The sequence below is a fragment of the Pongo abelii genome, chromosome 15, assembly GCF_028885655.2.
Source record: "Pongo abelii isolate AG06213 chromosome 15, NHGRI_mPonAbe1-v2.0_pri, whole genome shotgun sequence".
Classification (NCBI taxonomy): Eukaryota; Metazoa; Chordata; class Mammalia; order Primates; family Hominidae; genus Pongo; species Pongo abelii.
The window spans coordinates 39,431,186-39,446,531 of NC_072000.2; the positions used below are offsets into that span (position 1 = coordinate 39,431,186).

The following is a 15,346-nucleotide window of genomic DNA, read 5'->3' on the forward strand; positions in this document are numbered from 1 at the left end:
GGAGACAGGGTCTCACTTTATCACCCAGGCTAGAGTGCAGTGGCATGATTACAACTCACTGCAGCCTCAACCTCTTGAGTTCAAGCAATCCTCCCACCTCAGCCTCCAAAAGTACCTGGGACCCGGGTCTCCCCACCACACCTAGCTAACTTTTGTAGAGATGGGGTCTTGTTATGTTGCCCAGGCTGGTCTCAAACTACCGGGCTGAAGCAATCCTCCTGTCTTGGTCTCAAAGTGTTGAGATTACAGGCATAAGCCACAACACCTGGCATAGTAACTTTTTAGTGATGTCTTATCTATGTGATTTTCCAAGACTGTTTTTTTTGTTCTGCCATTCCAAAAGGAAAGGGATATATGCCTTTCCTCTCTATTCCCTTGGATTCTGTACATTTCTCTTTTATGGAAAGAACAATGTTTCAAATGTCTTATTGTCTTTCTTCCAGGACTAGTCTAGCATCTTTAGAATAGAAACTGTGTCTACCTCAGGATTTCTAAAAATTGGCACAATGCTGAGCAAACAATATGTACTCAAATGTATTTTATTACTAACAAAATTAATTATTTTTACTTCATTATATTTAGTTCATACAATATGGAAATTTTTACCTTGGAAAAGACTGCATAACCTACTGACAGGCAAAATAGAACTGCCTCCTCTTGACTGGAATTAGAATACCCAGATTTCACTCCTGTCTGTAACACTTACTACCTATGTGACTTTTCACAGAACTAGACAAAATAATAATGTGTAACACAAAGTGAATGTTTTCTAAACAATGCACACTATTCTCAGCACTCCACAGAAACTAATTCCTATAATCTACATAGCAATACTATGAAATTAGTACTGTTATTATCTCCATTTTACAGATGAGAAAATTTAGGTACAGAGAGTCTAAGAAACTTAGCTCATAAGAAGTAGAGTCAGGATTTAAACAACAGGTAACCCTAGATCTATTCAGTCTCCAAGGTAATACATCTGTAAAAAAAGAATACTAAATATTTATCTACTATCTGCCTATAAGAATAATAATAGTCATCAAATACTAGTTAAATATAGTTTATCAAATATCAAAATAAAAACACATACAACTGAAATAAAGAGGAAAGGTGTTCTAGTTTTCCCACAGAGTAGTTTAGAGAATTACGAAATTAGAATAAAACAGGCTTGGGCTGGGCAAGGTGGTTGACATCTGTAATCCCAGTACTTTAGGAGGCTGAAGTGGGAGGGTTGTTTGAGGCCAGGAGTTTGAAACCAGCCTGGGCAACACATTGAGATTCCATTTCTACAAAATTAAAAAATCAGCCAAGCATGGTGGCATGTGCCTGTAGTCCCAGCAACTCTGGAGACTAAGGTGGGGGAATTCCTTCAGCCTAGGAATTTAAGTTAAGTTGCAGTGTGCTATGATTGAGCCAATGCACTCCAGTCTAGGCAACAAAGCGAGACCTTGTCACTAAAAAAAAAAAAATAATAATAATGAAAGAAAGAAATAGGCTGCTATAATTACCTCTAAATTTCCTAAAATTAATGTTTCAAAAACACAATGTTCTAGGAGAAAAAAGAAAATGAGAACAATAACAAAGCAAACCAAAAAAACACAACAAAAGCAAACATGAATCAACTCAAGATTTTGCGACGTATTAGGAGCCAAAGTATCCTCTCTCAATTTCCTTCCCATAAGGCATGCTGACAAAGTCTGGAAATTATTTACTTTCTAATGCTAATAAAAATGATCAAAATTAGGCTGGGCGCAGTGGCTCACGCCTATAATCCCAGCACTTTGGGAGGCCGAGGTGGGCAGATCATGAGGTTAAGAGATCGAGACCATCCTGGCCAACATGGTGAAACCCTGTCTCTACTAGCTGGGCGTAGTGGTGGGCGCCTGTAGCGCCAGCTACCAGGGAAGCTGAAGCAGGAGAATCGCTTGAACCCAGGAGGCGGAGGTTGCAGTGAGTCAAGATTGCACCACTGCATTCCAGCCTGGGTAGCAGGGCTAGACTCTGTCTCAAAAATAAAAATAAAAATAAAATTATTGCTAGAGAAGAAGAAGGACATTTTATAGGTTAAAGGGTTAATCTTCTAAGAAGATATAACAATTGTGAACATATATGCACTTAACAACAGAACTCCCAACCCCCAAAGCAGAAACTGAACAGAATTGAATTGAAGGAATATACACACAATTCAACAATGATAATTTAAGAGTCAACACTCTACTTTCAATAATGAATAGAACTAGACAGAAGTGAAAATAGAAGACCTAAACAATACTATAATGCAACCAGATCTAACAGACATCTATCAAATGCCCATCTAACAACAAAAGAATACACAGTCTTTTCAAATGCACATGGTATACTATCCAAAATAGACCATATGTAAGGCCATAAAATAAACTTCAGTAATTTAAAAGGACTGAAGACAAAGTATGTTATCTGGCCACAGTGGAATGAAATTAGAAATCAATAACATAAGGAAATTAAGAAAACTCACAAATATGTGGAAATTTAGCAATACACAACTAAATAACCAATTGGTCAAAGAAAAATCACAGGAGAAGTTAGAAAATCTTTGAGATGAATATAAATGAAAATACAACATACCAAAACTTATGGCATCCAGCTAATCCAGTGCTGACAGAAAAATCTATAGCTTTAAATTGCTATATGAGAAAGAAATCTGAAAATTGACCCATAATGTTCCACCTTAGGAAGTAAGAACATTGGCTGGGTGCATTGGTTCATGCCTGTAATCCCAACCCTTTGGGAGGCTGAGGCAGGAGTCTCAATTGAGCCCAGCAGTTTAAGACCAGCCAGGGCAACATAGTGAGACTCCATCTCTACAAAGAAATTAAAAATATCCAGGTGTGGTCATACATACATATGAAAATAAAGAGCAAACTAATCCTAAAGCACAAAGAAGAAGGAAATAAAAGATTAGAAAGGACATAAAAGAAATAGAGACCCAAAAAAAAAATCATTAAACAAAAATTGGTTCTTTGAAACACTCAACAAACTTGACAAACTGTTAGCTAGACTGTCCAAACTGAAAAAGACATAAGATTCAAATCACTAATCTGGACTGGAATATAATACATTACTACTAACCCTACAGAAATAAAAATTATAAGAGAATACTATGAGCAACCATATGCTAGCAAATTAGATGGCCTATGTGAAATGAACAAATTACTAGAAAGTCACAAACCACCAAAACTGACTCAAGAAGAAATAGAAACTCTGAAACAACCTACAATGAAAGAGAAGATTGAATTAGTGGGGGAAAAAAAACTACTTCAAAGAAAAGCTTGGACTTAAATGGCTTATGGGTGAATCCTACCAACTCTTCCAAAAAATAGAGTATACTTCCTGCTCATTCTATGAGGCCAATATTCTTATATGAAAATCAGACAAAAACATTACAAGAAAAATACAGACCAATATCCTTTATGAATATGAATGTAAAAATCCTCAACAAAATACTAGAAAACCGAATCTATCTATATATCTATATACACACACACATACACACAATCTATCTATATACACACACACACATACACACACACTCACTATGACTAAGTGACATTCATCCCAGAAGGCAAGGTTGGTTCAACATATAAAAATCAATCACTGTAATACCTTATGTTAACATAAAGGTCAAAACTCACTTGACAGTTTCAATAGACACAGAAAAAACATCTGACAAAACCCAATATAATTTCATCCTAAAGATACTCAAAAAGCTAGGAAAAGAAAAGTATTTTTTAACCTGATAACGGGTATCTATGAAAAGGTCACAACTAACAACACACTTAGTGATAAAAGATTGAAAGCTTTACCCCTAAAAGCATGAACAAGACAAGGATGTCTTTTTGTTACTTTTATTTAATATTATACTGCAAATTCTAGCCAAGACAATTATGCATGAAAAAGAAACACACATTGTAAAGTCCAAAGCATTACTATCTCTACTCATAAATGACATGATCCTGGATATTGAAAATCCTAAGGAATCCACCAAAAAATCCTGTCTGACTGACAAACAAGCTCAAGTAGGTTGCAGAATACAAAATCAATAAGAAACATCAACTGTATTTCTATACACTGGCAATGAACAATCTAAAAGTGAAATTAAGCAAACAATTCCATTTACAATAGTTTGAAATAGAATAAAATACTTAAATTTAACAAAAGAAGTACAAGACTTGTACACTGGAAACTACAAAACATTACTGAAAAAAATTAAAGACTAAAACAAATGGAGACATTCCGTGTTCATGAGTAAGACTGAATGCTGTTAAGATAGCAACAGCCCCCAAATATACCTAAAGATTCAATGTACTCTTTTTTTTTCCTAGTTTTTCTTTTTTTGAGACAGAGTATCACTCTGTTGCCCAGGCAGGAGTGCAGTGGCTCGATCTTGGCTCATTGTAACCTCTGCCTCTCAAGTTTAAGAGATTCTCCTGCCTCAGCCTCCAGAGTAGCTGCGATTACATGCATGTGGCACCACACCCAGCTAATTTTTGTATTTTTAGTAGAGACGAGGTTGGCCAGGCTGGTCTTGAACTCCTAACCTCAGGTGATCCATCTGCCATGGCCTCCCAAAGTGCTGGGATTACAGGCGTGAGCCACCGCACCCAGCCTCAATGTACTCTTTACCAAAATCCTAACATAGTTTTTTGCAAAAACTGACAAGCTAATCCTAAAATTCAAAAGAAAATGCAAGTGACCCAGAATAGTCAAAACAGTCTTTTTTTTTTTTTTTAATGGAGTCTCACTGTTACCTAGGCTGGAATGCAGTGGTGCAGTCACAGCTCACTGCAGCCTCAACCTCCCGGACTCAAGCAATCCTCCCACCTCAGCCTCCTGAGTCACTGGGACTACAAGTGTATGCCATTACACCTGGCTCATTTTTTAAATTTTTTGTAGAGACAGGCGTTGCCACATGTTGCCTGGTCTCAAACTCCTGGACTCAAGTGATCCTCTCACCTCTACTCCCAAAGTCCTGAGATTACAGGCATGAGCCACCAAGAACAATGCTGGAGAACTGACATTTTCTCATTTCATAACTTACTACAAAGCTACACTAATCAACAGAGTGTAGTACTGGGATAAGGATAGACATATAGATGAATGGAACAATTGAGAGTTCAGAAATAAATCCTTACACTGATGATCAATTGATCATCGACAAGGGTACCAAACAACTCAAGGAGGAAAAGGAGGAAAAAAAAAAGTATTTTTAACAAATGGTTAACTTTTTTTTCCTTATTGAGTTGTTTGGTACCCTTCCAAAGTTTTTTCAACAGATGGTTGAAAAGAATGAAGACTATACATGAAAAATTAACTCAAAATGGACCAAAAACCAAAAACCTAAATGTAAAAACTAAAATTATAAAACTCAGAAGAAAACATGACCTTGAATCAGTCAATTCTTTCTTAGATATGACACTAAATGCACAAGCAATAAAAGAAAAAATAAATTTGACTTCATCAAAATTCAAAACCTTTTTGCTTCAGAGGACGCTATCAAGAAAATGAGAAAATAACCTACAGAATGCAAGAAAATATTTGCAAATTGTATATCTGATTTTAAAACATTAGTATCCAGAATATAGAAAGAATTCTTATAATTCAATTATAAAACAAAAATTTTTAATGATCAAAGGATTTGAATATATATTTCTCCTAAGAAGATATACAAATAGCCAGTAAGCTCATGAAAAAATGTTTAACATCATTAGCCATCAGGGAAATGCAAAGCAAAACCACAATGAGATACTATTTCCAACCCACTATGATAGCTATAATCAGAAAGACAGACAATACCAAGTGTTGACAATATGGGAAAATTTGAATCTTTGTACATTGCTGGTGGGAATATAAATGATGAAGCCACTCTGGAAAACAGTGTGGCAGGTCCCTAAAAAGTTTAATATAGAGTTATCATATGGCCCAGCAATTCCATTCCTAGAATATTATATACCCAAGAATTGAAAACATAAGCTCAGGCTGGGCAACATGGCAAAAGTGTCTCATCTCTATCAAAAAAAAAGAAAAAGAAAGAAAATGTATGCCCACACGAATGTTTATAATGTTATTATTCATAATGGTCAAACAGTGGAAATAACCCAAATGTCCATCAATTGATGAATGGATAGACAAAATATGGTATAATCCCTACAATGAATATTATCTAGCCGTAAAAAGCACGAAATAGTATTATAAGCTACAATGTGATGGACTTTGAAAACATTATGCTAAGTGAAAGAAGCCAGACACAAAAGGCCATGTATCTGTTATTCTATTTATATGAAACACGCAGAAGAGTCAACCATAGAGATGGAAAGTATCTAATGGCTGGCAGGGGCAGGAAGCAAGGAGAAATGGGGAGTGATTGCTAAAAGGTATATGAGTTTCTGTTTCTTTTCCTTTTTTGCTGATCCATTCCTTTTAGCTCATCTAATATTCAACCCCTTGACATTCTAATTTGTTGAGATCTGCCAGACCCTACCTGGCTAACTGAATCTGAGAGCTATACCTCCTTGGCCAGTCTGAAAAGAATTAACCTAAAAAGGAGTGGAAGAGCTCATGGAGATCAGACTGAGAAAAGCAATTTTTTTTTTCCTAAGTCTAGATATTACAAACTGTTATATCATCAAGTTACTGATATTTATTGCAAGCAAATGCATTACCTTCACATTTATGCAGTTAAAGACTAGCTAGTTATTAGTATACCATTATTATAGAATACAAAATAATGTCATTTTTTAATTGAGTAGTCCGATAATAGGAGAGTAATCAAAATACAATACTACTGGTCATGCATGGTGGTTCACATCCATAATCTCAACACTTTGGGAGGCTGAAGTGGGAGGATAGCTTGAGGCCAGGGGTTCAAAATTAGCCTGGCAATATAGCCAGACCCTATCTCTACAAGCAAATAAATAAATAAAAATAAAACAGTACTGCCAATATTCTGTATCTAGTTCTACATGTCCAAAACAGATAATTTCTTGATTCATTAAATCATTTCCCTAACACTCAAAGACATTATTTTGGATATTGAAAATAATTAAACATATGGTATCTGGAAATTTAAAATCTAAAGTGGCTAAAACAAATATAGGCAGACATTTTATAAACATTAAGTTTTTGCACAATGCAAATACTTTAAATTATAAAATGTGTTTAATAAAAATAATTACCCGTTCTTGCTTATATCTTGTTCCTTGAAATCTGAAAATGATGGATCTGATCTGATCTCTATCTGATCTGATCTTCACAGATAGTTTGAGAACCATTTGAATAAATAGATACAGTGCTTTGCAAATACTTTAAATTATAAAGAAGTAAAAAGAGGTTTTATATACTGGAAAATACATTACACTGAAGAAGGAAAATCCCATTACACTGGGAAGAGAAAATATACTTCGAAACAACAGAGGATAAAGGCAGAGGAAGTTAATTCTAAATGCACTGTACAGCTCATGTTCTCAAACTGTCTGTGAAGAACCAGTTTTTTTGCTTTGGTTTTTAAATTCCAGTTTGTCACAGACCAATGCTTTATGATAAATATATTACTAGAAAATAAGGTGAAAAGCACCAGGATTGATCTACTCCCCATTTCATAAGACAAGTCCACTAATCACATGCTTGGATATCACAGTACTGTCAAACTGAGATGACCTTCTCAACACACTCAATTTCCGTAATTAAGCTGTTGCAGAACTGTAATAACAGTCAGTAAACTAGTACCAGTTTGTGGACTACATTTTGAGTAGCAGTGGTATTGACTATAGGAAGAAGGAATGGGCCAGGCGCAGTGGCTCATTCCTGATATCAGCACTTTGGGAGGCCGAGGTGGGTGGATCACTTGTGCTCACTCAAGAGTTCGAGACCATCTCTACAAAAAAATACAAAAAATTAGGTGGGCGTGGTAGTGCATACCTGTGGTTCCAGCTACTCAGGAGGCTGAGGTGGGAGAACTGCTTGAGCATGGGAGGCAGAGGTTGCAGTGAGCTGAGATTGTGCCACTGCACTCCAACATGGGTGACAGAGTGAGACCTTGTCTCAAAAAGAAAAAAAACATAAGAGAAGGAATGATACAGAGTTTCAGTGGGTAGACTTAATAGCCTTGATAGTGGTGCTGGAGGTAAGAAATATGTTCCTGTTATAAATTCACCAGTAAAACAGTGTTTAAAAAAGTAGAGTGATACAGTCAGAGAAGTGGCATCATCTCCACTTCTGAAATCTTCATTAAAATCCAGTTACCAGCCAGGCGTGGTAGCTCAGGCCTATAATACCAGTACTTTGGGAGGCTGAGGTGGGCGGATCATGAGGTCACGGTGTCAGGAGATCGAGACCATCCTGGCTAACCCCGTCTCCATTAAAAAATACAAAAAATTAGCCGGGCGTGCTGGCAGGCGCCTGTAGTCCCAGCTACTCGGGAGGCTGAGGCAGGAGAATGGCATGAACCTGGGAGGCGGAGGTTGCAGTGAGCCGAGATCACACCACTGCATTCCAGCACTCCGTCTCAAAAAAAAAAAACTGGTTACCAAATCCATAAAGTATCTCTCCACAGTATCTCTCAAAAACACTAGTTCTTTTCTATTTACCTTGCTATTAAATCAAAATTTTAAGGTTGAGGCCTAATATCTTTATTTTTAAAAGCTAGAAGGACCACTGCCTTCCACTTGGCTGCATTCATGTCTGTGCTCTTATCCTAACTGCTTTTCCTTCATGTCTTTTTTAAAAAAAAATCATATCAGACGGGTAATGTGCCAACATCATAAAAAGGTTTGTGGGAGGTACATCTCATATATGAGTTTGAAAACCCAATCATCATGCTTATGAACTACAAAAGGCTCTCTTTCTTCACTTCTATCTATTGAAATTTTAATCATCATCTTCCAAGGCACAGATCAAATGTCCCTGCCCCATGAAGCTTTCTCTGAGCCACTCATTTAGATATGATTCTTCTCTTTTATACTCATGTTTCATATTTGACATATGATTCTCTTTTACTATACCATTAACTCCTTTACTCCTTTGCAGTTACCCAAAATTTAGCAAAGCACTGTATCTATTTATTCAAATGGTTCTCAAACTATCTGTGAAGATCAGATAGAGATCAGATCAGATCCATCATTTTCAGATTTCAAGGAACAAGATATAAGCAAGAACGGGTAATTATTTTTATTGAACACATTTTATAAGAAATGGCGTATTTACAGTAAGTGGCTTAGCCCTAAGAACAATTGATGGAAAAGGGAAGACGACTGGGAACCTTGAAGCTAACAACCTAAAAGAATTCACATAAAAACAACAAATTTTTGGTAACACAAACACACCTCTTATCCTAGTTATTCTATTTTAGGTTTGGGTGGAGAAGGAAAGAGTAATCGTTGCTAGGTGACTTCTTTGCATTTTTTGAAATAAATACCAACAAGAAATTTTATTTCCTTTCATTCATTTAATTCTCCTGTGTTTTCTAACACATAGCTTAAATAATTTTCTAATTTACCCATTTCTTTTTTTTTTTTTTTTTTGAGACAGGGTCTTGCTGCAGCCTCGACCTCTGGGCTCGTAATTCTCTCGCCTCAGTCTCCCAAGTAACTGGGACAACAGGTACATGTCACCACACCCAGCTAATTAAAAAAAAAAAAAAAAAAAGTTGTAGAGATGGGGGTCTCACTATGCCGCCCAGGCTGGTCTCAAACTCCTGGGCTCAAGCAATCCTCCTGCCTTGGCCTCCCAAAGTGCTGGAATTGCAGGTGTGAGCCACTGCACCCAGACCCTAATTTACCCATTTCTAATAAAGACTGAGACAGAAGTACAGAATCTAAACCACTTCAAGATCATTCAGGGATTTCTACTCAGTTTTTTATTTTATTTTATTTTATTTTTTTGAGATGGAGTCTCACACTGTTGCCCCAGCTGGAGTGCAGTGGTGCGATCTCAGCTCACTGCAACTTCTGCCTCCTGGATTCAAGTGATTCTCCTGCCTCAGCCTCCCAGGTAGCTGGGATTACAGGCACCCGCCACCATGCCCAGTTAATTTTTTGTATTTTTAGTAGAAACGGGGTTTCATCATGTTGGCCAGCCTGGTCTCAAACTCCTGACCTCGTAATTTACCTGCCTCGGCCTCCCAAAGTGCTGGGATTACAGGCTTGAGGCACTGCACCTGGTACTCAGTTTGTTTTTTTAAGAACAAATTCTACTTCTTAATGTTAAGCAAGTCACAACATCCCTGATTCAATTTTATTTCCTTAAGGTTCCCATGAAAAGTCAAATGATGTTTGAATTTTTTCTGTAAACTGCGGTTCAAATTCATTTTTTCATTCATATTTGAGGTGTTATTATTTTAATTTTATATACAGGTAAACCGAAGATCAAAAGTTTTAAATAAATAATATAGCTGAAGCCAGGCACAGTGGCTCATGCCTGTAATCCCAGTGCTTTAGGAGGCTAAGGCAGGAGGATCACATGAGGCCAGGAGTTCAAGACCAGCCTCGGCAACATAGTGAGGGGTGGAGAAGCTGCCCAATTCACAAATTCTTTGCTCAATTAAACTCTGTTAAACGTAATTTGTCTAAAGTTTTTAACAAGGAAGATTATCTTATACTCTCTGCCATAATGTCATAGATATTTTTCAGTTAAAGTCCTGTTTTATATTTTTGTTTGTTTTTCTCTATTACATTATGGACCTTAGTTTATGAACCAAATTTCTTTGCACCGATACTTAAGACAACCCAAGGAATGCTGACTTTACATGTCTGTTCTATCACTGTCCATTGCTTGCTCATGAGTTGCTCACAAAACAGCAATTTTGCTCCCCTCAAACCTAGTATATTCATTCATGAACTAAATAATATTTACTGAACACTGATTATATGCCAGGCGCTATGCTAAGTCTAGGAATATGAACATGAAAAGATACACAACTGCCCTCAGGAAGGCATGCAAATAAATAAATATGTTGTAATAAAAAAACAAACTACTAGAGGGAAAGATGCTTACTGTACAAAAAACTCCTATACCCACATGATAGGGAAGACTTCATAGAGACTATCTATAGATTCTGCCCTGAGATTTTAAAGAAGACTAGAAGCTTTCAGATATAAGGGTGATGGGAAGGCAGTCTAGTATTATAAATATCATTAGCTATGGCACAGGTATCACAGACTGTACACGTAAAGGATCTAGAATGCATCCTCCTTATAAGAATCTAATGCCTGATTGGTGGTGGCTCAGGCCTATAATCCCAGCACTTTGGGAGGGTGAGGTGGGTGGATCACTTGAGGTCAGGAGTTCAAGACGACCCTGGGCAACATGGTGAAATCCCATTTCTACTAAAAATACAGAAATAGTCAGGGGTGGTGGCACACGCCTGTTGCCCCAGCTACTAGGGAGGCTGAGGCAGGAGAATCACTTGAACCTGGAAGGTGTAAGGTGCAGTGAGCTGAGATCGTGCCACTGCACTGCAGCCTGGGTGACAGAGCAAGACCCTGTCTCAAAAAAAAAAAAAAAAAAAAAAATCTAATGCCTGATGATCTTCTGAGGTGGAAGAGTTTCATCCTGAAACCATTCCTCACCCCCACTGTCTGTAGAAAAACTGTCTTCTACGAAACTGGTCCCCGGTGTCAAAAAGTTTGGGGACCACTGATATAAAGAGTTAGAAGAAAAGAGAGCTGGAGGACAGAACACCAGAAAATATCAACATTAAAGGTAGGATTTGGTTACATAAGAAAAGTTTGGTCAAACACAAAACACCACGGCTTGAATCACAGGAGCATGAGTGAAGCCACAAATTCCATTTCACAGCAGCTCTGGGCCCATGAAGTAGTCACCACGAGCAAAGCTCACCCTCCTGAGTTGAAAAAAATTTATAGACAAGAAGTTAGAATTGGCTGGGTGCAATGGCTCATGCCTGTAATCTCAGCACTTTGGGAGGCCAAAGAGGTGGATCACTTGAAGCCGGGAGTTTGAGACCAGCCTGGCCAACATGGTGAAACCCCATCTCTACTAAAAATACAAAAATTAGCCAGGCATGGTGGCATGTGCCTGTGGTCCCAGTTACTCCAAAGGCTGAGGCACGAGAATAGCTTGAACCCAGGAGGCAGTGGTTGCAGTGAGCTGAGATCTCACCACTGCACTCCAGCCTGGATGACAGAGTGAGACTCGTCTCAAAAAATAAACAAAAAACAAAAACAAAAAAAGAAGTTAGAATTGAAGTTAAACTGTGGTAGACATGTTCAAAGAATTGTGGGGATCTTTGGGCAACAATGATATTGGAATGGTGGTAATATGAGGAAATAGTACCATAGTGTTAGAAACCTTGGAACAGGCCAAGCGCGGTAGCTCAGGCCTGTAATCCCAGCACTCTGAGAGGCTGAGGCGGGCGGATCACTTGAGGTCAGGAGTTTGCGACCAGCCTGGCCAACATGGTGAAACCCCATCTCTACTAAAACTACAAAAATTAGCCAGGCATGGTAGCGGGTGCCTGTAATCCCAGCTACTCAGGAGGCTGAGGCGGGGGAATTGCTTGAACCAGGGAGGTGGAGACTGCAGTGAGCCCAGATCGCGCCACTGCACTCCAGCCTGGGCGACAAGATGAGACTGTCTCAAAAAAAAAAAAAAAAAGAAACCTTGGAACAAGTATAAATAATGGTTGTTCAGCAGAGAAATTCAAGTCCCCTCTCCAAAGGGCCAATTTTATTATTATGTAAAAATCAGGTCATGTACATTTTCATATTAAACTTTTTGTTAAACTTTTTAACAGAAGTCTCCAAAAGCGTAATCACTTAAATGGAATAGTAGCATGGTTATTTAAGTATATCAAATACAGTGAACATGAGAAGTTAAAAGAGCAATTTCATTATCTATTAAAAGTCCTTAAAATGGTAGCAAGAGATGAAGCAGTCTTAAGATGACAAGCCAGGTATCGAAGTCCTTGATAAACTTAATGAAGTGACCCAGGAGATTGAGAAATAAGAGCAGTGACAAAGTTTGAAAGATGGTGTGCTCCAGCAGCATGCACCCCAAAACAAGAAGAATTTTCAGATGGATGCTGAAGTATAATAGCAACAGAGGCATAACAGTAGCAATATTACAATAGTAGGAAGGCTGACTTCTTCAGGCATGGGAGAATCCATCACTTATTAGAGCAGGGATACAAGGAGATCTGCATCTTCAGAGGAGAATTAGAATTCAGATAAGGGCATATGCAACATATGTCTTTCACCTTAACTTAACGTGCAAAGTATTTACATTAAAAAGGTATAATCCCAGCACTTTGGGAGGCCGAGGCAGGTGGATCACCTTAAGTCAGAAGTACGAGACCAGCCTGGCCAACACGGCAAAACCCCGTCTCTACTAAAAATACAAAAAAATTAGCCGGGCATTGGTGGCAGGCGCCTGTAATCCCAGCTACTCGGGAGGCTGAGGCAGGAGAATTGCTTGAACCTGGGAGGCGGAGGTTAGAGTGAGCTGAGATCGCGCTATTGCACTCTAGCCTGGGAGACAAGAGCAAAACTCCATCTCAAAAAAAAAAAAAAAAAGTATGGGCTGGGCGCGGTGGCTCACACCTGTAATCCCAACACTTTGGGAGGCCGAGGTGGGCGGATCATGAGGTCAGGAGGTCGAGACCATCCTGGCTAACATGGTGAAACCCCGTCTGTACTAAAAATACAAAAAATTAGCTGGGCGTGGTGGTGGGCACCTGTAGTCCCAGCTACTCAAGAGGCTGAGGCAGAAGAATGGCGTGAACCCAGGAGGCGGAGCTTGCGGTGAGCCGAGATCTGCCAGTGCACTCCAGCCTGGCCGACAGAGCGAGACTCCGTCTCAAAAAAAAAAAAAAAAAGCATGCATTTGCAACAGTGTCACCTAAAAATTATTTATATAATAGACATCTTGAAGAATGTTATTACGCTGCTTTGTTTTTTTTATATAATTCAACTACTTCAACATTTAGCTGAAAAGGTAGGCTAGGATCAGATAACAGATTGTCTTAAATATTGGCCAAGGATTTTGTACTGTATCACATAGGCAAAGGGAAGCCATAGAGGGTTTTAGAGCAGTTAGTGACACGCTCTTTTGGTTTTTTTGAGACAGTCTCGCTCTGTTGCTCAGACTAGAGTGCAGTGGTGCGATTTCGGCTCACTGCAACCTCTGCTTCCTGGGTTCAAGAGATTCTCCTGCCTCAGCCTCCCAGGTAGCTGGGATTACAGGCGCCTGCCACCACGCCCAGCTAATTTTTGTATTTTCAGTAGAGATGTGGTTTCACCATGTTGGCCAGGCTGGTCTCAAACTCCTGAACTCAAGTGATCCACCCGCCTCAGCCTCTCAAAGTGCTGGGATTATAGGCATGAACCACCATGCCAGCTAGTGACAAGCTCTTAATGTGCTTTAGAAAGATTGCTACAGGACCTGGCTGGGCATGGTGGCTCACGCCTGTAATCCTAGCACTTTGGGAGGCCAGGGCGGGTGGACTGCTTGAGGTCCAGAGTTCAAAACCAGCCTGGCCAACATGGCAAAACCCCATCTCTATTAAAAATACCAAAACTAGCCAGGTATGGCGGTGCATACCTGTAATCCCAGTTACTCAGGAGGCTGAGACATGAGAATTGCTTGAACCCGGCAAGTAGAGGTTGCAGTGAGCTTGTGCCGCTGCACTCCAGCCTGGGTGACAGAGTGAGACCCTGTCTCAAAAAAAAAAAAAAAAAAAAAAGAAAGAAAGATTGTAACAGGACCATGTAAGAGATTCAAGAGGGGAAAAAAAAAAAAAGACCTGCATAGGGAGATCAACTAGTAAGCTGCTGCAAAAGTTCAAGCAAGAAACAATAAAAATTTAAACTAAAGAAATGACGGTAAGAACAGAGAAAAAAGGAACAGATTCAAATATTATTATAAAGCCAGAAAAGAGCAGGAGTGGGCTGGGGAGATGTGAAGTTGCCCCACAGACATTTCAAACTCCAGCTGGAGTCCCAACATAAATTTATCTTTTTCTACCACATTGTTAAAGATGAAAGTTTCTTGTCTTAGTAACCCATGACAAGAGGATGGTGATGCCATTTATTAAAGTAGACGTATTCATCACCTCTTTGCTATTTTCTCCAAAGTCTATTTTTTTTTTTTGAGACGGAGTTTCGCTCTTGTTGCCCAGGCTGGAGTGCAGTGGCATGATCTCGGCTCACGACAACCTCCGCCTCCCAGGTTCAAGCAATTCTCCTGCCTCAGCCTCCCGTGTAGCTGGGATTACAGGCATGCACCACCATGCCCGACTAATTTTGTATTTTTAGTAGAGACAGGGTTTCTCCATGTTGAGGCTGGTCTTGAACTC

The 15,346-nt window shown here is 38.9% G+C and overlaps 1 protein-coding gene and 1 non-coding gene across 8 annotated transcripts in view; both read right to left on the bottom strand.

Moving 5' to 3' along the window:
* RALGAPA1 (Ral GTPase activating protein catalytic subunit alpha 1) overlaps positions 1-15,346 on the bottom strand; it is a 278,460-nt gene that overhangs the window by 246,652 nt on the left and 16,462 nt on the right. The window lies entirely within an intron of this gene.
* Positions 8,769-8,872, bottom strand: LOC112128948 (small nucleolar RNA U13). The gene has a single exon (XR_002911389.3). It is a non-coding gene; the product is annotated as a small nucleolar RNA U13 (small nucleolar RNA).